This window comes from Carettochelys insculpta, chromosome 12 (genome assembly GCF_033958435.1).
Source record: "Carettochelys insculpta isolate YL-2023 chromosome 12, ASM3395843v1, whole genome shotgun sequence".
NCBI lineage: Eukaryota > Metazoa > Chordata > Testudines > Carettochelyidae > Carettochelys > Carettochelys insculpta.
The window spans coordinates 6820242-6842653 of record NC_134148.1 but is presented as its reverse complement, the minus strand read 5'-3'; the positions used below and the strand labels follow the sequence as shown (position 1 = coordinate 6842653).

The 22412-nt window shown below is 54.5% G+C and overlaps 1 long non-coding RNA gene across 1 annotated transcript in view; it reads left to right on the top strand.

The window, feature by feature from the left end:
* The first annotated feature begins 817 nt into the window (after positions 1–817).
* Positions 818–22412, top strand: part of LOC142019904 (uncharacterized) — a 46477-nt gene continuing 24882 nt past the window's right edge. Inside the window, exon 1 of the long non-coding RNA XR_012647221.1 lies at positions 818–833. This is a non-coding gene — a long non-coding RNA (uncharacterized LOC142019904). The remainder of the gene's footprint in view (positions 834–22412) is intronic.

Genomic DNA, 22412 nt, shown 5'->3' with positions numbered 1-22412 from the left:
TCCATCCACACACATAAAGACATGACACACTCCTGGAGCACATGTTGCACAAACTCTTGCCCAGCCATGCATGGGTCTACCATGCGCACATCCCCACGAGGCAACCATTGGGTGGACGTTATTTTCCTTAGGCCCCAGAACCTCTGCAAGGGGCTTCAAAAACGTCCCTTTTAGGGGGTTCTAATTTTTGGAAGCCTAATTAAAAATCCCCTTGTGGCCAGCGACGAGGCAGCTCAGAGGAAGCAGATGCACTGCACTCCCAGGAACTTGGCTCTTTGCTGCCTGTGTATAAAATCTAAAGTTAGAAAGAAGAGGAAAACAAATGAAGCTTCCTAGCTAATTCCAAGGTGGTGGGGATGGTGTTGTGACAGTCTTTTGGCAGCTCTCTGCCCTGCCTCTCTGGAGTGGATTATAGCCAGCAACTTTCCCCCAGTTCAGCCCCTGGAGGTGGCTTGCTAACAGTCACACTGGGGGAGGGGAGACTCAGGCACGTTCAAAGAGTTTTTTATCCTTGCTGCATGAGCCTGCTGGGGCCTGCCCCAGCCCACCCCACTTGGTGGGAGAGGTTCTGAACTGCTGCAGCCCCAGATTTGACTGTGTTCTCCGAGCTATGGGGGAGAGAGGGCTGTTTGCTTCCTATGCAGCTGGCTCAGCAGAGACCCTGCTCCTGGTTTCTCTTCCCACCTGTGACTGCTTCTCTGATGTTTGTTTCGGGCTGCCACTGAGGGAGAGAGAGGACGGGTTGTAACTCCACAGCTGGCCTGTGCTCCACAAATCCTCCTCCTGAGACAGGGGGAGAAGAAGGCAGCTGGCCAGAGTGACAGCCTCTCCAGGTGAGCCCAGGATGCTGGGAACCCCTCCCAGGAGGAGGGGGTGAAGAAGAGGAATGGTTATTCTTCCTAGCAGAGCTGATGATGCAGGTGAAGGAGACACGTGGGTGTTAGGAACAGGAACTCTGCTATGCCTCTTAAGGCAGGGGGTGGCCAGTTTCATGCAGATGTCACCAGCTAGGAGGAGCCTGAAGCTTCAGGAGCCTATCTACAGGAGCCTGGGCTTGACCAGATGGACCATCCATCAGGGTGAAGTTGTGGGTGCAAAGTGGTGACCTTGCATGGTGCTATTAGGGCTGTTGGCTGGGTCTCAGGATCCACCCTCTGGTTTTTTTTTAACCCATCCCCTGTCCTGCCTGCTTCATCCATTGGGAAATGCACAAGCTGGCTGTGCTGCAGCTCCTCAGAAAGGGCAGCAAGTGGGTCTGATTGCCCAAGCGGTAAATAAATCTTGCAGGCTGGGTGATACAATGGAGCACTTGACCTGTGCCCTGCCTCTTTATTTGGTAATCAGTGTCCCAGGTCTGATTTACGGGATGATCAATCTCACTCCCTCTCCTTGGCACGCTCTGCTCCCTGATTCCAAGGGATGACTCGGAGCTGGCGTGCAGCACCCAGGGACTGGGCTGGTTCTCCTGGAGCCAGGGGTGTGACAGGAAGTGCTATTTCCAGTGTGTCTGCCCAATAAATGTTTAATAGTGCTCCCTCATTCCTCTTACCTGGCCTGCCTTCCCGCACTGCCAGTCTATAGTGTGATGGGTCAGACAATAGGTTTCCCGGCTCCTCTCTTAATGAGTTACACAGCAAACTCTCCCAAGGGAAAGCTTTCGCAGTGGCCTGGTGTATTTCCCTCACATAAATCCAGCCTGGAAGCCGCTTTGCTTTTCTCAGAGACGTTCTGCAAAGGGGGCCGGCTGCTGAGATATGAGGCTTAGCTACCCGTGGAAACCACACATTGTGCTGTGAAATACACATGTGGCTCGCGTGAGTAAATTTCTCCAGCCCACACAGTCTGAGGCTATGGGGGCTTCCCGCTGCTGTAGATATCCCTGTTAGTTCCGGGCCCAAGGAAAGCAGAAGGTCTGGTATGACCGTACTGCCCATGCCTGTGTATACCACCTGGGACCAGGTGGTGAGTCTCATACCCGTGTTGTGGAACAAGCTGCAAGCTGGCTGGGATGGCCCTTCCAAGGTCATCAGCTGGCTGAATGAAGTAAACTATGCGGTGGAGCTCTCTAACCGTCCTCTCCGCCACCGGGTGTGCCATGTCACCGTGATGAAACCACACCAGGACAGGGAGAATTTGGTGCTGGCCATATGCAGGCACTGGGAGGGGCCCGGAAATGATCCCTCGGTGGATCTGCTCCCTGGGACAAGAGGTGGCTCCTGGCTGGAATCTGTTCCCCTCTCTGACTAGCTAACCCCGGCCCATCAGACAGAGATCAGACAGGTGCTGACTTCCCAGAGTCTGGTCAGCTCTGCTTCTCCATGCTTTTCCTGAGAGTGAATATGGGGGCCTGTCCCACAGAGAAGTGATATAAACCAGTAGGAATATCAGATTGATGTGAATGATGTTTCGCCTGGTGGCAGTTTTTAGCTACAAGAACGTGCATTAATGAAGTGTCCCAGTGCTACAGGGTCGCCTCACAAATGGGGAACTACTCTTTAAAGACGGGAAGTAAGTTGACCAATGACACCCAGTGCCAGAGGCAGGGAAGGATTCCAGACTCCTGGTCCCCAGCACTAACCACTAGGACATGTTCTCTCCCTTGTCAAATCCTCTAGCAACCTCCCTGCTCAGCTTATTGCTGCGTCACCAAGTCTGCTCGAGCAATCAATGGAGAGCTGGCCACTATCTCGAACCGAGAAAAGAACAAATGTGGGAGTTTAACATTTAGTGGCGCTATAATGGAGAGCAGGTCATAATGGAGAGCAGGTCCTGCCAATCAACAACAGTCCCAGGAGGACAGCCCCAGCTTCATTACAGCACTAATTACACCCTGACCGCTGGCTGTCAGAGGTCAGCAGGGCTGGGAAGGAGGCGGAGAGCTCGGAAACCAGCCAATGTTCCAAACGGGCTGAGAAGGAGAGACATAGAAACTGGAGACTTGAGGATGAAGGCTGCTATCGCACAGCCTGATCCAATACTCACTGAGGGCAATGAACAGAGGCCCCTTGACTTCCGTGGGCTCAGATCAGGCCTCCTGCCTCTGACTTAGCCAGTGGTATGCTTATGAGAAGCACACGGGAATTTTATAGGGGAAACTGCGAGACACCATCTTTATTAAAAACAAGACGTCCTCTGGCACCTTATAGGCTAACAGATTTATTGGAGCAGAAGCTGCCATACATCTGACAAAGCAGGTCTTTGCCCACGAAAGCTGATGCTCCAACAAATCTGTTAGTCTAAAAGGTGCCTCAGGACTTCTTCTTGTTTTTGCAGACACAGACGAACACTAAGGCTACGTCTACACGTGAAGCCTACATCGAAATAGCTTATTTCGATGTAGCGACATCGAAATAGACTATTTCGATGAGTAACGTCTACACGTCCTCCAGGGCTGGCAACGTCGATGTTCAACTTCGATGTTGCGCAGCACCACATCGAAATAGGCGCTGTGAGAGAATGTCTACACGCCAAAGTAGCACACATCGAAATAAGGGTGCCAGGCACAGCTGCAGACAGGGTCACAGGGCGGACTCAACAGCAAGCCGCTCCCTTAAAGGGCCCCTCCCAGACACAGTTGCACTAAACAACACAAGATCCACAGAGCCGACAACTGGTTGCAGACCCTGTGCCTGCAGCATGGATCCCCAGCTGCAGCAGCAGCAGCCAGAAGCCCTGGGCTAGGGGCTGCTGCCCACGGTGACCATAGAGCCCCGCAGGGGCTGGAGAGAGAGCGTCTCTCAACCCCTCAGCTGATGGCTGCCATGGCAGACCCCGCTATTTCGAAGTTGCGGGACGCGCAATGACTACACGGTCCCTACTTCGACGTTGAACGTCGAAGTAGGGCGCTATCCCCATCTCCTGATGAGGATAGTGACTTCGACGTCTCGCTGCCTAACGTCGAAGTTAACTTCGAAATAGCGCCCGACGCGTGTAGCTGTGACAGGCGCTATTTCGAAGTTAGCGCCGCTACTGCGAAGTAACGTGCACGTGTAGACGCGGTGTGAGACTGGTGTGTGTTTATTAAGCATTCAATAGAAAAGCAGTTAGAATATAGAATCATAGAACACTAGAACTGGAAGGGACCTCAAGAGGCATCAGGTCCAGTTCCCTGCCCTCACAGCCGGACCAAGCACCATCTATATTTTCCCCGGTTAGATATTTATCCAACCTCTTCTTAAATACCTCCAGTGATGGGGATTCTACAGCCACCCCAGGCAATTTATTCCAATGCTTAACCACCTTGACAGAAAAATTTTCCTAATGTCCAACCTAAACCTCCCTGGCTGCAGTTTAAGCCCATTGCTTCTTGTCCTATTCTCAGAGGCCAAGGGGAATAATTTTTCTCCCTCCTCTTTGTAACACTCTTTTAGGTACTTGAAAGCCGCGATCATGTCCCCTCTCAATCTTCTCTTTTCCAAACTGAACAAATCCAATTTTTTTAAATCTTCTCGCGTAGGTTGTATTTTCCAGATATTGAGTCATTTAAGTGGCTCTTCTCCGGCCCCGCTCCAATTTCTTCACATCTCTCCTAAAATGGGGTGCCCAGAACTGGACACAACACTCCAACTAGGGCCTAATCAGTGCAGAGCAGAGCAGAGCAGAGCAGAGCAGAGGAATTATTTCTTATGTGCTCACATACTGTAACACACACACACACACACACACACACCCTCCCAACTGATGTTTATAGTTACCAGGCTGTCGCTTGCATTCAGCTGGGGAGGGGGACTGAGGATGCTCCTGGGGGAGGTGGCCCGAGGGAAGCCGGCCCGAGTGGGAAAGCAGCTCTTTTTGTAATGGTTCATCATCAGGCTGGTTTCTGATGGATAGCTGTTATCTCTGGTTGCTCTTCTTGCTCCCTTTTCGCCATGCTAAGCTGGTTTCATGCCTCTTACTTCAGGCACTGAGGGTGATGCTGCTACTGTGGCAGCTCCTCCCCGGGGGCCAGAGCAGGCCTTTTCGTCCAGCGGCTCCTCCTGGCAAGAAGGGATCCAGGGCTGCATGATTGTCAGGTGCAGCCTGGGACTCTGCAGACTGGCCCTGGCCTTCAGCTACCCACCAGGCCTGCAGCCTTTGGGGGGGCAGCGCTCTGTGGGCAGTCCCCAGCATGTTGCTACCTGCCTGGCCTGCAGCTTCTCCAGGGGGTCTTTGCTTGGGGTAGTGACCACCCCCATTTTGCAGTCTGTTGGGGGAAGGGCAGTGCTTTATGGGCTGACCCCACCCTTCAGCTGCCCCCCAGCACTATACTGGTCTGTGGGGCGGTGCTTTGGGGGCTGCTCCCAGCTTCCAGTGAACCCCTCCATCTTGTAGCCTGTTTGGTGGGGAGCTCCATGGGCTGGCCAGGCTCTGGGACCAGCTCCTTGCCTCCAGCACTCCCTGTGGCCTACAGCCGGCCAGGGGGAGACCAGGCTTTGGGGGCTTCCTCTCTCTCCTGCAGATCCCCTCCCAGGGCCGGCTGTTGAAGTGGGGGTGAGGTTCTGGGGGCTGCCCCCAGTCTCTAGTGGCCCCGTTCAGCCTCTTGGAGTTGCCCTGACAACTAGCAGGCTCTCCATCCCATGCAACCTGCAGGCTGTTGAGGGGGTCAGGCTGCTCCCCTTCAGTTGCCCCAATGTAGCCTGCAGGCTGTCTCAGTGGGGAGCCAGGCTCTGGGGGCAGCCCTGCCTGCCAACATCCCACCTGCGGACTGTCTGCAGGGGAAGCCAGGCTCCAGTGGGCTGCTCCACCTCCAGCTGCCAACTGTGATCGGCAGACTGTCTGTGGGAGCAGAATTTTGGGGTCCCTCCCTCCAACTGACCCCACCAACAGCAGCCCCTCCTGTGGCCTGCAGGCTGTCGGGGAGGACCAGGCTCCAGGACCTTCACCCCCTCCTGCTATCTCCTGCTCCAGCAGCCCTCTGTGGCCTGTAGGCTCTCCATGGGGAGCAGGCTCTGACTTTGGGGCAGGAGAGCCACTTACCAGCTCTTTGGGGCAGGCAAATGGCAAAGCCCTAGTGCTGTGGCCTCTCTCTTGGTGCAGCAGACACCTCTAGTGGCCAATCTCAGTATCACATCCCTCCTATTCATGCCCCTCCTTTTTGCCTCCCTCTGCCCTCTTGGTTTCCATGTTCTTGGAAATCCTGGGATTTCAGGCGTTTCCCACTTTCCAGGCTCAGCCAAACCCTGACCTTGGTTTAAGTTAGGGTAAAAGGAAGCTGTGTACCACACTTTGTAGGCGTAGCTTTTCTGGTTTGAGGTGAGTTCTTGAACAAAAGGAGCACTGACAGAAAGACTCTAAAATATATCTCTGTCTCTATAGCTGTAGGTGTACCACTAAAAATAAGAAATGGGAATTTTTCTATTACACCAGCTCAGGTCCTTCCAGCACCTAGGTGTGACTCTAGGTAGCATGGCCGTGGTGGAACAGTGTCCCCCACACAAGTGTCTTCTGTGGACACAGTGCAAAGGGGTGGACAACAGCCTAGTTTAACATGATTGGAAAGGAAATATTTTGGACCAAGCTGGATGACGGAGGCAGGTAGCCTCTCCTCCCATCCACGCTACACATAGGTTGGCAGAGGAACTGCACAGCAAGCTCAGAGCACAGCGGTGCGTGTGGTGATGGAGGAAAGTGAGTGCCATTTGATAGTGAGTCTCCTGATGGAGAAGACTGAAGGAGAATGAGCACAAAGGGGATTCTTTAGGCAGGACACACATGAGCCACACGGCTCCTTGGCTATGAGACAGGGCCTGGCCCACGAGAAAGCACCACGGCCTGCCTTGCTGATTGCAGTCCCTGCAATGACGTGTGTGGTGCTGTGTAGGAATGCTGGTAAGAGGTGGCTTTTCATTTCCGGGCCTCTGCCTGTGACATGGACCAGAGTTACAAAGAATTACCAGTCTCTGTCATGGACAGGGAAGCATCTGGCTGGGCGAATTTTACTTCCCAGTGAGATGGGCTGGACTAAACCCAAGACGTGAACTCCGCAGAAGTTTGGTTCTGGTTCTGCACTTGGTAGCTCAGGCCCCCTTTTGTTCTGACTGTTTCCATGGAAGTTCTATAGTCCCCTCCAGGAACAGTTCTTGCATTGCCCATTCTCCTCTGTCAGGAGGATTTCCTTGTATCTATTCTAAACTTGCCCTTCTCGTGTGTAAGGCCATTTCTCCTTGTAATACATCATCCTCGGTCAGCCTTAAAGGTTGGTGAGCCCCAAGGGAAGAGCGGGAAGAGCTATAATGTCTCTGGGACTAAAAGTTTGATTTGGACGTAGCCACATTTGCTCAGCAGCAAATTGCTTCTTTAATCAAATCAGCACCATCCTCGTCACCATCATAGCCGCCTTGCTGGGCGGTGGTGAGCAGACCGCCGCTCAGAACTGCTCCTCTTTCTCTAGCATACGTGTGTGCACCCAGTACGGCTCTGGGGAGCAGCAACAAAAGCTGAGTGGAAACCGGTTTTCCCAGTCTGAAAGTTTTCAGCCTTTCTGGTCCTTTCTGCAGGAGGTTGAAACTGAGACCTTTGACATGTGCCTGAAACTCAAGCTAGAACAGCCAGAGGAGAAGGCGTGAGATCTTCCCTAGTTATTATTGGAGACCTACCTTCAAGTCCCTGCCATTCCCAGTTCTGTCCAAGAACACAAAGGGTTTGACTGCTCGGCCATCCTGGGGAGTGTCTGTCCGTCTGACCAGACGTTCCATCCAGGACCTGAGAACCTGCTCTTGTCCTACGTTTTGGTTGAATCTGGTCGTGCCTGCAAGAAGTTTGGTTTCCACAAACTGACATTTTTCCAATGGACGAAAATGTGCTTTCAGCTCTTCCATCCCTTATCTCCCCAGGGATCGTGCTGTTGGATTTGGAGATGGGGTGTTCGTGCCCATGATATGCGGATTTGATTCTAAATTCAGAGATCTCCCTTTGGAAAAAGTTGAAAACTATGGAGATAACACATCTCATAGAGCTGGAAGAGAACTTGGGAGGTCATTGAAGCTAGTCCTCTGCCCTCATGGTAGGGCCAAGCACCATCCTTTCTTTAAATCTATTTGCCCCATATCCTAAATAGTCCCCCTCAAGGACTGACCACACAACCTTGGGTTTAGCAGGCCAACGATCAAATCACTGAGCTAACCCTCCCCTGATAGTGTGCAGAGCAAGCAAACTCCACTCTGAGGCTGTCTGTTTCTGGAATAGCATAACTATGTGTTCCCTTTCCTTGGGGCTTGAGGAAAGCCACAACTGAGCCCTTCGATTGTAAACTATTCCTCTTCATCTTAGCTGCGTCTACACTTGCACGCTACTTCGAAGTAGCGGCACCAACTTCGAAATAGCGCCCGTCGCGTCTACACGCGTCGGGCGCTATTTCGAAGTTAACTTCGACGTTAGGCGGCGAGACGTCGAAGTCGCTAACCTCATGAGGAGATAGGAATAGCGCCCTACTTCGACGTTCAACGTCGAAGTAGGGACCGTGTAGACGATCCGCGTCCCGCAACGTCGAAATTGCTGGGTCCTCCATGGCGGCCATCAGCTGGGGGGTTGAGAGATGCTCTCTCTCCAGCCCCTGCGGGGCTCTATGGTCACCATGGGCAGCAGCCCTTAGCCCAGGGCTTCTGGCTGTCTCTGCGGCAGCTGGGGATCTATGCTGCAGGCACAGGGTCTGCAACCAGTTGTCAGCTCTGTGTATCTTGTGTTGTTTAGTGCAACTGTGTCTGGGAGGGGCCCTTTAAGGGAGCGGCTTGCTGTTGAGTCCGCCCTGTGACCCTGTCTGCAGCTGTGCCTGGCATCCCTATTTCGATGTGTGCTACTTTGACGTGTAGACATTCCCTCGCTGCGCCTATTTCGATGTTGGGCTGAGCAATGTCGAAGTTGAACATCGACGTTGCTGGCCCTAGAGAACGTGTAGACGTTATTCATCGAAATAGTCTATTTCGATGTTGCTACATCGAAATAATCTATTTCGATGTTGGCTGCACGTGTAGACGTAGCCCTTATGTTATAAGGGGGGGAAGCTAGTACAGCCGATTGGTCCCTGATGTAACTGCATCAAAGGATCACAGGTGGTGTGAATGAGGCCCACACCTTCATCTCATACCTACTATTGGAGTCAGACCAAGGACCCATCTCTTCACCTTGCTCCCCTGGAGGTAGTGTGCTCTCTTTAGCTGTGTCTACACGTGCACGCTACTTCGAAGTAGCGGCACTAACTTCGAAATAGCGCCCGTCGCGGCTACACGCGTCAGGCGCTATTTCGAAGTTAACTTCGACGTTAGGCGGCAAGACGTCGAAGTCGCTAACCTCATGAGGGGATCGGAATAGCGCCCTACTTCGACGTTCAACGTCGAAGTAGGGCCCGTGTAGACGATCCGCGTCCCGCAACGTCGAAATTGTGGGGTCCTCCATGGCAGCCATCAGCTGGGGGGTTGAGAGACGCTGTCTCTCCAGCCCGTGTGGGGCTCTATGGTCACCGTGTGCAGCAGCCCTTAGCCCAGGGCTTCTGGCTGCTGCTGCTGCAGCGGGGGATTCATGCTGCATGCACAGGGTCTGCAACTCGTTGTCGGCTCTGTGTATCTTGTGCTGTTTAGTGCAAGTGTGTCTGGGAGGGGCCCTTTAAGGGAGCGGCTGGCTGTTGAGTCCGCCGTGTGACCCTGTCTGCAGCTGTGCCTGGCACCCTTATTTCGATGTGTGCTACTGTGGCGTGTAGACGTTCCCTCGCTGCGCCTATTTCGATGTGGTGCTGCACAACGTCGATGTTGAACATCGACGTTGGCAGCCCTGGAGGACGTGTAGACGTTACTCATCGAAATAGGCTACTTCGATGTAGGCTTCACGTGTAGACGTAGCCCTTAAGCATCCTCTGTACCCTGTGGACATTGCCACTCTCTGGGTGAGGACTAGAGGGACAGGAAGTGGTGGAGTTGGGGGCAGTGACTTGTGTACTGTAGTTATCTGCCCCTCATTAGAAAGGAAGTGTTTTCCCTCTTGTGTCCTGGCTGCCCTCCTAGCTAGGGAGCGTGGGAGCTGGGAATCCCAGAGGAAGATTGCTGGTGCCCAGAGATTGGCACCTGGCAGTCGTGTTCCAAATATTTATTGAATCTATGTGGCAAGTTCCATTTTACGAACACAAGTTGCCAGTGTGGGTAGAAATGTGGCCAGAAGTGAAGGCAGCCACCTGACTTCCCCCAGGCACAGGGAGGCTTCTTTCCTGGTAATCACACTGCATGATGCCTTGTTTTCAGAACAGCCAGGCTGGCGTTTGCCAAAAACTGAGCGTGTGTGTTTTTCTGCGTGATGTGCCTGACGACGGCTATACAGCTGCTCTGCTGTGTTCTCTGTTTACCGCACGAATCGCCGTCATCTCACAGTTGCCCTGTGCTTCTCCATATGGGTTTGTCGTGCCTGCCTCTTGTTTCTCATTATAGAGTGAGGCCCTGATCCTGCAGAGACATAATGCACTTGTTTAACTTCCTGCCTTGTGAGGAGTCCTGCTTAAGTCACTTTCAATAAGACAACGGTGCATGGAGCGACAGACATCTCTGGAGGGTCAAGGATTTTAAACTTGTTGGGGGACAATGGCCATATTTTTATGGCATGTGTCTGCAGCCCATGCCAGGGACTGGAGATCTGTAAGTCCATACTCAGAGCTGTGAAGGTGTCACAGTGGCACCTGCTGGTGAAGTCAGAGCTGCAGGTTGTCCCCCCACGATTTCAATTCCTGATCTTGAGGCCAGAGCTGAGCAGTTGCTGGCTTCCCCCTCACCGCAGTGCCAGCTGCTGGCAAAAGCAGCACCAACACTCCAGGGTGTCTTAGTGCATGGCAGCAAGACAGCCTGGTTTTCTAATCAAAGCTCCTCTGCTCCCTGCCTGGCCTGCAGTCTGCTGCTGAGGGAAGAGCGGATGGGTACCTCTGCTGTCATAACAGCGCTGTGATTTCAGAAGAGCTGACTTTGACTCCCTCAGAGAACCGATGGGCAGGGTCCCCTGGGAAGCTAATCTGAAGGGGAAAGGAGTCCAGGAGAACTGGCAGTATTATAAAGATCCCTTATGGAAGGCACAGGAACAAACCATCCCGATGCACAGTAAGAAAAGCAAATGTGGCAGGCAACCAGCCTGGCTTAACAGGGAAATCTTTGGCGAGCTTAAATTCAAAAAGGATGCATATAAGAAGTGGAAATTTGGATGGAAGACAATGGAGGAGTAGAAATATGTGGCTGGAGAATGCAGGGGAATAATCAGGAAGGAGAAAGCACAATTGGAACTGCTGCTGGCAAGGAAAGTGAGGGATATCAAGAAGGGTTTCTACAGGCATGGTAACAATAAGCGGGTGATCAGGGAGGGTGTGGGGGCCCTTGGTGGATGAGGGAGGTACAGATGACGTGGGAAAAGCTGAAGTACTCAATGCTTTTTTTTGCCTCTGTCTTCACAGACAAGGTCAGCTGCCCGGACTACTTCACTAGACAGTGCAGTATGGGAAGCGGGTGGGCAGTCCTTGGTGGGGAAAAACAGGTTAAGAGCTATTTAGAAAAGCTAGATGCACACAGATCCATGGGCCTGGTTTTAATGCATGCAAGGGCACAGAGGGAATTGACAAATGTCATTGCAGAGCCTTTGGCCATTATCTTTGAAAACTCATGAGCTGCGTCTACACGTGCACGCTACTTCGAAGTAGCGGCACCAACTTCGACGTTAGGTGGCGAGACGTCGAAGTCGCTAACCTCATGAGGAGATAGGAATAGCGCCCTACTTCGACGTTGAACGTCGAAGTAGGGACCGTGTAGACGATCCGTGTCCTGCAACGTCGAAATTGCTGGGTCCTCCATGGCGGCCATCAGCTGGGGGGTTGAGAGATGCTCTCTCTCCAGCCCCTGCGGGGCTCTATGGTCACCGTGGGCAGCAGCCCTTAGCCCAGGGCTTCTGGCTGCTGCTGCGGCAGCTGGGGATCTATGCTGCAGGCACAGGGTCTGCAACCAGTTGTCAGCTCTGTGTATCTTGTGTTGTTTAGTGCAACTGTGTCCGGGAGGGGCCCTTTAAGGGAGCGGCTTGCTGTTGAGTCCGCCCTGTGACCCTGTCTGCAGCTGTGCCTGGCATCCCTGTTTCGATGTGTGCTACTTTGACGTGTAGACGTTCCCTCGCTGCGCCTATTTCGATGTTGGGCTGAGCAACGTCGAAGTTGAACATCGACGTTGCTGGCCCTGGAGGACGTGTAGACGTTATTCATCGAAATAGACTATTTCGATGTCGCAACATCGAAATAAGCGATTTCGATGTTGGCTGCACGTGTAGACGTAGCCATGGAGATCAGGAGATGGCCTGGATGACTAGAAAAAGGCAAATGTAGTGCCCATCTTTAAAAAAGGAAAGGAGAACAATCCCAGGAACTGTAGACTTGTTAGTCTCTCTCAGTCTCCAGAAAAATCATGAAGGGGATCCTCAAGGAATCCATTTTGAAGCACTTGGAAGAGGGAAAAGTGGTCAAGAGTAGTTAACATGGATTCACCAAGGATGAGTCCTGCCTGACCAATCTGATTAGCTTCTATGCTGAGGTAACTGGCTCTGTGGACATGGGGCAGTCGATGGATGTGATATACCTCGACTTCAGCAAAGCTTTCGATATGGTCTCCCACAATATTCTTGCCCATAAGTTAAGGCAGCATGGATTAGATAAAAGGACTGTAAGGCGGAAAGAAAGCTGCCTCGACCAGGGGCCAGAATCCAGCCCACACAGCCATTTCATCTGGCCCATGGAGATGGCAGTGGAACCATTTTTGAAAGCCGACTGGGTGGCTCCAAGCTGCATGTGGCTATTTAAGGAGCCATTTGTGGATCCTGCTGCTGCCGCCCACTCCTCCTCCAGCTCTCTGCCCTTCAGCGCTGAAAGAGGAGAACTCAATTTAATTGGTTTAATTGAGTCCCGTTATTTCAGCGCAGAAGGACAGTTAACCCTGGGTTTGGGGCTATGATGGGTTAAGCCTGCAGGTGGGGGAGTGGTTTGGAGCTGTGAGGGGTTAACTCTGGTGGGGGGCACGGTTTGGGGCTGTGAGGGGTTAAGCTTGCGGGTGGTTTGGGGCTGCGAGGGGTTAAGCTGGGTGGTGGGGATTAGGGCTATGTTCTGTTTGGCCCCTGGAACATATAAAAATTGCCATGTGGCTTCCAAGGAAAAAAAGGTTGACCACCCTGGGCTAGATGCCCGGGCCCAATGGGTATTGATCAATGGCTCTACGTCTGATTGATGGTTGGTTTCAAGTGGAGTGCCCCAAGGATCAGTTCTAGGGCTGGCATTGTTCAACATCTTTATTGATGACCTGGATGAGGGGATGGATTGCACCCTCAGGAAATTTGCAGATGACACAAAGCGAGGGGGACAGCGAGATATGTTGGAAGGTAGGGATAGGGCCCAGAGTGACCTAGATAAATTGGAGGGCTGGACCAAGAGTAATCTGATGCGGTTCAACAAGGACAAATGCAGAGTCCTCCAGTTGGGATGGAAGAATCCAAATATTGTTACAGGCTGGGGACAGACTGGCTAAGAATCTGTAAAGCGGAAAAGGATCTGGGGATTACAGTGGATGACAGACTGGATATGAATTAGTTGTGCCCTTGTAGCCAAGAAGGCTAATGGCATATTAGGGTGCATTAGGAGAAGCATTTCCAGAAGATTTAGAAAAGTTATTATTCCCCTCTATACGGCACAGGTGAGGCCACATCTGGAGTACTGAATCGAATTCTGCCTCCCCCCCCGCCAGTATAGAAAGGATGTGGATGCATTGGAGGGGGTCCAGCAGAGGGCAATGAAAATGAAGAGGGGGCTGGAGCACGTGACCTAAAAGGAGAGGCTGAGGGATTTGGGCTTATGCACTTTTCAGAAGAGAAGAGTGAGGGGTGACTTGATCAGTAGCAGCCTTTGACTTCCTGAAAGGGGGCTGTAAAGCAGCTGGAGAGAGGCTGTTCTCAGTAGTGAGGGACAGTCTGAAATTACAGCGAGGGAGGTCTAGGTTGGATATTAGGAAAAACTCTTTCACTGGGGAGGGTGGTGAAGCACTGGAATGTGTTACCCAGAGAGGTGGTGGAATCTCCATCCCTAGAGGTTTTTAAGTCCTGACTTGACAAAGCCCTGGCTGGGAGCATTTAGTGGGGGTTGATCCCATTTTAGGCAGGGGTGGCATCCTGAGGTCCCTTCCAGCCCTAGGATTCTATGATAAGTTCACCCCATTGCTACTGTGGGTGAAGCCCTTGTTCCAGGGGACTCCCCTCGTTTCAGGCCAGAATTTATGTCTATTCGAGGCAGCCCCGAAGTTATTTCACTTTCATTATGGTAAATTATCTGCCCCATAAATATTGACTCATAAAACTGAGGTTATAGACAACGTTATTTATGCGAAGGAAATTGATTCCACATCGTTTAGAGCCGCTGGCATTGTTATTGCCCTTGCTATTTTCTGAAGGCCAGTCCCATTGCTACAGGGCTGTGGTTTCTAAGCTGCGAAGCTCAGGGCTTTGCCTCAGATTATTTCCCACTCTTGGACCTCAGGAGGGTGGCAGGCAGAGGGGCCAACAGCCTCGGTGGGTCCCTGGTGATTTAAAGAACTAGGGGCTCTGGCCACTGCCGGAAGCTGGGAACTCTGGGCCCTTTTGTATCGCTTCGCCCCAGGGCAACTCTCCCACTTCCCCATCAGCAGACAGGTGGGCAGAGCTTGCCAGCTACGGGCTTCCCCACAGTGCCAGTGGCAGCTATGGGTCATGGCAGTAAGGGGCAATTTGATAGCAGCCCTTTCTGAAAGGGGGCTCTAAAGAGGATGGAGAGAGGCTGTTCTTAATGGTGACGGATGGCAGAACAAGGAGCAATGGTCTGAAGTTACAGAAGGAGAGGAGTAGGTTGGATATTAGGAAAACTACTTCACTAGGAGGATGGTGAAGCACTGGAATGCGTTGCCTAGAGAGGTGGTGGAATCTGCATTCCTGGAGGTTCCTAAGTCCCGGCTTGACAAAGCCCTGGCTGGGATGATTTAGCTGGGGTTGATCCTGCTTTGGGCCAGGGGCTGGACTCAGTCACCTCATGAGGCCTCTTCCAGCCCTAGAGTTCTATGATCCTACAGCAGAATGGATCTGCTGGAGCCAATGAATGCTCAGATACCATGGTGATGGGCGCAGGGCAAGAACCAGAGCAGAAGAGACTAGAACAGCTGCAGGCTCCCGCCAATGACGGTCTTAGGGACAGCTGACCCACCAAGAGCCATCCCTGCATTTCTAGCCCTGCGGCTAAAGGCAACATCTGGGCTCGGAGGGCTGGCTCAGGCCCCAAAGAACACAGATGCCTGAACGCCCCAGGCTGCCCCCCTTGAACAGACACTTCGTTTTGACATTGGAAGTTCTTAAGCAGGGATTTGAGTTTAATTACATATTGATTAAAGAGCACAAAGGTGCAAAGAGCCAGGTCTGTTAGAGCCTGCTGGAATTTCAAACCTGCACCCTGCCACCCCCTTTCCAGCCCAGCGTTGTTCTGTGTTATGAAGTTTTGTGTCTAGATAAACATGGCCTTTGTGCAGCTTATTTAACAGAGCAAGAGAAGCCCACAGGCAGCAGGCACGCCTTGTGCATCATCACTGGGGAAAGCAGAACAGGCTGGGCTCTGCACACCTGCCATCACACCTACTGGTGAGAGCAGACCTGGTTCTGGGCCTGCTCCCGTACTCACCCGAGCTTCCCGCTGGCGAGGGCGGAGCAGGTCCGCTCTGGGCTGTGGCACTTGCTGAGGAAGGAGGGGGAGAGAAAGCTGATCCAGCAGCAGGTCTACCTGCCTCTCTGGTGGAAGTGGGGGGGAATATCTCAGCCATTCCCCCCTCGCCCCCCAGGAGGCTTGCTGCTACTCTGACCCATAGAGCCTCTGTGCGCTGGTTCTGCATGGGGCCGCTGCTGCCCGAGGAGCTTGCAAGGCTCCAAGACCATCGCTGACGGCCCGGCAGTGTGCTGCGCCCATGCCAGGTGGGGGCTGTGGGGTTTGCAGGACAGGGAGCAGCTGCTGCAGATGTACGCGTAGGGGGAGATTAAAATTCATTGGTGCCTTCAGCTGCCATTATGGATTTGTCCCCTATGCTAGAGCCGCATTCATTTTTATTTATACGCGGCTCAAGTCAGTCCAATTTGGAAATCAACTCGTCCACGGCGCTCCCCTCAGATCCCATTAGCCTCATGTAGCTTTTCTATTCATTTTTGCTAATGCTATTCACCAGGCTGACGACAAGAGCAGCTTGCCAAGCGGTTAACCCCTCCTTTGCCCAGTGCCAGCCTGCTCGGAGCTAAGGGATGCAGGTCAGGGCCTCGATGAAAGGGGAGGTGGATTCTCAGCCGTCGAGCACCTCCCAGTTGTTGAAGCACAAGACTGCTCTGAGTTTAGGCGGCTAACATTCAGCTCTGTTGAATTCAGTAAGGCAACAGATGAGCCAAACTGGACACCGGTAAGACCAGGTCCAGCACAGCTGCTTGGTGCAGCTAACTCTAGTATTTTATACCCGTACGCAAACAAGCCCAGCGTCAGAGGCAATTACTCAGAGAATCGTAAATTGCTTTCCAACGATAAACCGTTATCAGCCAGGAGAAACAGGCACAAGGGAGCTGGAGCCCCAGCTCCAAACAGTTCATGAACGCATTCCATAGCGCTCATCCTCCCAGCCATTCCCAGACAGGTCAAGGAAAGGACAGGCTCCTGTGTGCATGCAGAAGCAAGGGATGTGAAATGGCTCCTGTATAAGATGGCTTCCACACAGTCAACCTACAAAGGAAGGATACCAGATGTCCTTGTGTTGTGGCTGACTCAGCTGGGAGAGCTGGGTGTGCACAGCTTCGAGGGGATTGCCTGCAGGGTGGGGAGCTGCTGTACATTCTGGCTCTGGGACAGGGACTTTTCAGCTTAGGAAAGAGGAGACTGAAGGGGCGATGTGATGGAGGTCTATAAAATCATGACCGGTGTGGAAGAAGTGAATAAGAAAGTTATTTACTTGTTCCCATAGCAAAAGAACTAGGGGGTCACCTAATGCAATGAATGGAGAGCAGGTTTAAAACTAACAAACGGGCGCTTTCCTTCATGCGGCAGAAGGCGACCTGTGGAACTCCTCACCAGAGGAGGTTGTGAAGACCAGGACTTTAGCAGAGTTGAGAAAAGAACTAGATAAATTCCTGGAGGTCAGGTCCATCAGTGGTTGTTAGCCAGGATGGATAGGAACGGCGTCCCCTAGCCTGTTTGTCAGAGCCTGGAAATGGATGAGAGGAGAGGGCTCATTCAATGATTCCCTGTTCTGTTCACTCCCCCTGGGGCATCTGGCATTGGCCTGTCTTGGAAGACAGAACACTGGGCTAGCTGGCCAGCTGATCTGACCCAGCGTGGCCGTTCCTATGTTCTCACAGCCTGCGGTGGGAGCTCTGAAGCAGTGTGAGCAAAGAACCTCCATCTGTGGTACTTGTGCCTATGTCCACCATGCTGGGCAGGTTGGATAAAGGTGACGCAGGCGGATGAGAGAGGAGGAAGGGGTAAAGTTAGGAGAGAATGCAGGCAGTGGATGGGGAACTGTGGAAGGAAGGGGAAGTGAAGTCAAGAAGACTGAAGTTAGATTTACGGGAAGCAAGCGAAGGAGAAACCCTTAATCCCGCGCTTGCACGATGCCCTGTCATCTCTGGACACCTTGGCTACGTCTACACGTGCACCCAACTTCGAAATAGCTTATTTCGATGTTGCGACATCGAAATAGGCTATTTCGATGAATAACGTCTACACGTCCTCCAGGGCTGGCAACGTCGATGTTCAACTTCGACGTTGCTCAGCCCAACATCGAAATAGGCACAACGAGGGAACGTCTACACGGCAAAGTAGCACACATCGAAATAAGGGAGCCAGGCACAGCTGCAGACAGGGTCACGGGGCGGACTCAACAGCAAGCCGCTCCCTTAAAGGGCCCCTCCCAGACACACTTTCATTAAACAGTGCAAGATACACAGAGCCAACAACTAGTTGCAGACCCTGTATATGAAGCACGGACCCCCAGCTGCAGCAGCAGCAGCCAGAAGCCCTGGGCTAAGGGCTGCTGCCCACGGTGACCACAGAGCCCCGCAAGGGCTGGAGAGAGAGTATCTCTCAACCCCCCAGCTGATGGCCGCCATGGAGGACCCCGCTATTTCGATGTTGCGGGACGCGGATCGTCTACACGTCCCTACTTCGATGTTGAACGTCGAAGTAGGGCGCTATTCCCATCCGCTCATGGGGTTAGCGACTTCGACGTCTCGCCGCCTAACGTCGATTTCAACTTCGAAATAGCGCCCAACACGTGTAGACGTGACGGGCGCTATTTCGAAGTTAGTGCCGCTACTTCGAAGTAGCGTGCACGTGTAGACGCAGCCCTTGTCTGATCCAGCAGCTATGACTCTTCCTGCACAACCATGACTTGGCCACGGTGATCCATGTTCTTGTTATGTCTCAGCTGGATTATTCTAATGCACTTTATATAGTACTGCCTTTAAAGAGTCTTCAGAAACTTCAACTGGTCCAGAATACAGCTGCTTGAGTTTTAATTCACACTCATTACGCAGAGCACATTATGCCAGTTGTCCAGCTACTGCACCGGCTTCCAGTGTGTTTCCAGGCACAATTTAAGGTCTTGGTTATGACTTATAAGCTACGTCTACACGTGAAGCCTACATCGAAGTAGTGTATTTCGATGTGGAGACGATGAATAACGTCTACACGTCCTCCAGGGCTGGCAACGTTGACGTTCAACGTCGACGTTGCGCAGCACCACATCGAAATAGGTGCTGCGAGGGAACGTCTACACGCCAAAGTAGCACACATCGAAATAGGGGTGCCAGGCACAGCTGCAGACAGGGTCACAGGGCGGACTAGCGCTTCCGGGGCAACAGCTAGCTGCTCCCTTAAAGGGCCCCTCCCAGACACACTCAGCCTGCACAGCACGCGGTTTGCAGAGCCATAGGCACGCACACCTCGGGCGACGCAGTCATGGACCCCCAGCAGCAGCAGCAGCAGCAGCAGCAGCAGCAGCCAGAGGTCCACCCAGCTGCCCCTGCAGGAGCAGTGCTCACCCTGCTCCGTGCCATGCAGGAGGCAGCTGAGCACCTCCTTGCCACAGAGGAGGAGATGCCCACAGGGGAGGAGGACGCAACCCCCAACCCTGCAGCACCCCGATCCCCCCCCGCCTCATACGCCGGTGGCTGTGGAGCTACCCCACCAGCACCGACTGGTGGGAGCGGCTGGTGCTTGGGGAGTGGGACGACAACCGCTGGCTCAGGAACTTTCGGATGAGCCGGCAGACATTTCTGGAGCTATGCCAGTGGCTCACCCCTGCACTCAGGCACCAGGACACCGCCATGCAGTGTGCCCTCCCTGTGGAGAAATGGGTCAGCATCGCTGTCTGGAAGCTGGCCACTCCAGACAGCTACCGATCCCTGGGCCAGCAGTTTGGCGTCGGCAAGGCCACCGTCAGGGCTGTCCTCATGGAGGTAAGAGGACCCACGGGGGGAGGAGGGGGAGACAGCCCTGGCAGGGCAGGGGGGCCCTGGCAGGGGAGGGCAGGGCAGGGCAAGGCAGGGGAAGGCAGGGCAGGGGAGGGGGGCCCTGGCAGGGGAGGGCCACACACACCCTGCACACCCCTCATTGGTGCTCTCCCATGTGCTTCCCCTGCAGGTCGTCCGCGCCATCAATGCCCTGCTCCTCCACAGGCTCGTGAGGCTTGGGGACCCGGATGCCGCCATCGCGGGCTTTGCCACCCTGGGCTTCCCCAATTGCTTTGGGGCTCTGGATGGGACTCACATCCACATCCGTGCCCCGGAGCACAGTGGAGGACGGTACATCAACCGGAAGGGCTACCACTCAGTGGTCCTCCAGGCCTTGGAGGACAGCCGGGGCCATTTCCAGGACATTTATGTGGGCTGGCCTGGCAGCACCCACGACACCCGGGTATTCCGGAACTCGGGCCTCTGCCGCCGGCTGGAGGCGGGGACCTACATCCCCCAGCGGGAGATCCCTGTGGGGGACACCACCATGCCCCTCTGCGTCATCGCAGATGCGGCATACCCCCTCCGGCCCTGGCTCATGCACCCGTACACGGGCCATCTGTCTGCCAGCCAGGAGCGCTTCAACCAGCGCCTGAACCACATGCGCCAGCTGGTGGAGCGCACATTTGGGCGCCTCAAAGGGCGCTGGAGGTGTCTCCTCACCCGCCTGGATGCGGGCCCCACCAACATCCCCCAGATTGTGGGTGCGTGCAGCACCCTACACAACCTGGTGGAGAGCAAGGGGGAGATCTTCTTTCAGGGCTGGGCTGTGGAGGCCGGCAGGGCCGATGTGCAGCCACCTGCTGCCCCCAGTTGCCAGGTGGACCCCGAAGGGACCAGGGTCTGGGAGGCCCTGCGGGCCCACTTCAATGAGGCCACGGGGTGAACACTGCCAGGCCCCCCACTGCACCCCCCCCATCCTCCACAACACTCCCTGCCCCTACGCCCACACCACGGAGCACCCAACAGCACACCCCCCCCACACTTTTCCTGGACAAATAAAAGCAGACACTTGTTTGTGAAATCAAACTTCTTTACTGAAACTCTTTTCTTACTAATAATAACTAAAGGAACTTCTAAGTAACTTAATATTATATGTGTATGTATATTAACAAAAAAAACCAGGGATAACAAGGAAGGGGAGAACTATTTACATGGAGGGGGGGAAGGATCAGACTGTGCAAACGGGGGTCACAAATAAATAAATACAAACTATATACAAGGCCGAACAACAAAACAGTGGGGGGAATATATACAAGGGGAGGGGGCCACGTCCTGGGCCCCACGCCCCTATAGTCCAGCACTGGGGGTGGGCGGCCGGGATCCCCACCTTGGCCGCAGCCCTGTCCGGGACTGGCTGGGGGCCGGGCGGACCGGTAGATACGGCTGGCGAGTGTCAGCTGGCCCCAGGTCTCCCTCGGCGGAATGGCCCTCGGTGGTGGGTGGTGGGGCGACGGCGGATGGCGCGGCGACGACAGGAGCAGCGGGTGGCACGGTGGGTGGAGCATGCAGGGCGGGCGCAGCAGCGGCCGGCGCGGCATGGGGGGGCCAGGTAATCCGCTATGCGGTTGAAGGTCTCCATGTAGGCCCCCCATGCCTCTTGGCGCCAGGCCAGCGCCCGCTCCTGCAGGTCGAGCCGGCGTTGGTCCACCCGCAGCCACTGCTCCGCGACCTCCACCTGCCGGCGGTGGAGGGCCAGCAGCTGGGGGGTCCATCGCCAGCGGCTGCTGCTGGGTCCGCCGTCTTGCCCGCCGTGGGGCTGGTCGGTCCTCCGCCGAGGGGCTGGCCTGGAGCGATGGCCCCGGAGGGGATTCTGGGACCACTGAAGCCTCGCTGGCGCTCTCCGGTCCTTCCGATGGTGCAGCTGCGGAACACGGGGTGCGGGGGGAAGAAGAGTGGAGACAGGCATTAGTGTGGGCCCCGAGCCGTGGCCCTTGTCCCCCCACCCCTGTGCTGCAGGTTCCCCATCTCCGTCCCCGGGAGATGCTGCTGTGATGGGGTTCAAGGGTCCCCCTGCACTGCACCCCGTCCCCTGGCGGGAGTGACTTTCACTTCACTCAGCAGGTCTGACAGGAGAGGTTTCTTAGGCAACAGATGCCCAGTTTCTCCCAGAAGTGACAGTACAGCAGTCAGAGACAGTCCTTCCAACCCGCCCTGGGGAGAAGACCCCGAGGGGTGCCCCTCTGGGGTGTGGCTTTCCCCCTCCTCAGGCAGGCAGCCTTCTAGCTCTCCCTTCCCCTAGCCTCTAACTGCGGCCCCCGATTCAAACCCAGCTCGGCTCCTCCCTCCTCTTTGTTCAGGGCAGAGGTGTAACCTGCCAGTTGTAGCCCCAGGATCATCCTTAGCCACTGGGAGCTATTCTGCTTGTTTCTCATATGTAGCCTGAGTCTCGCATTTGCACTCCCCCCACTCCATCACATGCTGCTGCGGCTGCTGCTGCTGCTGCTGCTGCTGCTGCTGCTGGGTGTCCCACCCCCTCCCCCCAGGGGACCCTAGAGGTTCCGCTCCCCCCTGCCCCGGGGATGGGGAATGGCACTGTCGTGCTGCGGGGGGGGAAGGGGCTGATGCACTCCTGTGAGGGACATGCCACTGCTGTCCTTGGGGCCATGGTCATCTGGGCATGTGGAGGGCCCTGGCCACAGATTTATTACCCCCGCCCCTCAACCCCGGGGGTGTGCACCGGGGGGGTACATACCTGTAGGTCCACTCCCACGGTCGGGGGACACCCGGGGAGCGGATGCCCGACTGCTGCTCCTTGATGGCAGGAGGAGGATCTGCAGCCCCGTCTCTGTGGAGGAGGAGTTCCCCTCCTCCTCCTCCTCCTCCTGCTCCGGTGCCCCGGGGGTGGGCTCCAGGGGGGGCCCCCGGGGTGCGGGGCTTACCTCCGGGGCGGA